The sequence below is a fragment of the Tenrec ecaudatus genome, chromosome 2 (assembly GCF_050624435.1).
Source record: "Tenrec ecaudatus isolate mTenEca1 chromosome 2, mTenEca1.hap1, whole genome shotgun sequence".
NCBI classification, from domain to species: Eukaryota; Metazoa; Chordata; class Mammalia; order Afrosoricida; family Tenrecidae; genus Tenrec; species Tenrec ecaudatus.
In genome coordinates, this window is record NC_134531.1 from 36,710,925 (window position 1) to 36,712,366 (window position 1,442).

Below are 1,442 nucleotides of genomic sequence, written 5' to 3' on the forward strand. Positions count from 1 at the left end.
GGTTGTGGCTTTTAACATCTCTCTACCAGGACAGCACATATAATGACAATAATGAAATGCCTAGAGCACTTATTATTTATTTCTGTGGGAAGTCGTAGGACCAAACGGGCCTTTCATTTAGAGGATGCTGCTGGGAAAATGTGCAAACACTGCTGAAGCCCTGGATCTATCCTGAGCCAGGGGGTTGCATGTGTAACCCAGGTTAGTCTGGCAGTGTCTGGGACCGACTCTGGGATTAGATAGGATATCTCTCGAGAATTTCATGTTTGATGGATATGATATATTTATCCTCCGAATGGATACTGAATCACTTTTAAGTATGGTAATGGCAATAAGATGTATAAATTAGAAAACGACAAAACGAAGGTTACAATGCGGATAGCATTAAGCGTACTCTCCCTTTCATAGATCACATTGTACGGTGCAAGTGGCCATTTTAAACACCTCTCCGTTGTAACAGAAGCCTGAAGTTAGGGAATACACACCATTTTAGCATGAGCCTTTTCCTTCTGCACATCAAGACTTCTTCAGGAGATTTCTAAGTGGCTCGCCAGGTACACTGGGCTTTAAAATTATCTGGGTGATAATTTGAAAACAAACATGAGACCAGTTTCCTGGACCCCACCCCAAACAAATGAAATCAGAAAATCCAGGCATTACAAATATTTTCTGAAAGCTCCCCAGGTGAGTTTAGCATGCCGCTCAAACTGAGAACTAGGTTCTCAGGTAGTAGTTTGCTGGCATGGTCGCCCGGTCATTTCTTACTCACTTGTACGCGGACTCGCATTTACTATGCGACCATGTGCTCCCAGGAGGCGGTGGTCACTGAACATGGCTTTTTGTTCCCTGGACTATCTAGCTTTCAAGGAGTAAGCTGATGGTTGGATTTTCATGAGAAAAGGGATGTGTTGGGCTGGTTTCTCTAGAGAAGTTATCTATCAATCATCTCTCTATCTAATCCATCTCTCGCTATAGAAATTGATATTAAAATGACACACACACATAGGTACACACACAGAGAAATTTTTTTTCTTCCTTTTATGTAGGAGAAATATACTACTACTCAACCTCAACTGTAAGGTTGGTAGCCCCGAGAGCTCCGTTTTTAATGTAGCATATTATGGATGCATTCCTGCTACTACAGGAATGAGGAACAGGCACTTCCATATGCAATCACAGAGAAATTTATATTGAGAAAATAATTCACACAACTGTAAAAGTCAGTCCGATCCAGTTTCAAGTCCACGGATCAGATGTTAAACTGGAGGCTTCTCTAACTTGCCTAGCTCCCGGAGTTGATGAACTCAGGATGGGCAGGGTTTTAGTCCGGGTAGACTAGAGACACAAATCCATGGAAACTCATATGTATATAAGAGAGAGTTTGATATAAAGGGTACTTGGACATTAAGAAAGCATCCCAGCCCAGTCCAGTCCAAGCCCAT

The 1,442-nt window shown here is 42.2% G+C and overlaps 1 non-coding gene across 1 annotated transcript; it reads right to left on the minus strand.

The window, feature by feature from the left end:
- Nucleotides 1-1,038: 1,038 nt before the first annotated feature.
- LOC142441686 (small nucleolar RNA U109) lies at nt 1,039-1,173 on the minus strand. Its single transcript, XR_012783040.1, has one exon. It is a non-coding gene; the product is annotated as a small nucleolar RNA U109 (small nucleolar RNA).
- Nucleotides 1,174-1,442: the final 269 nt, after the last annotated feature.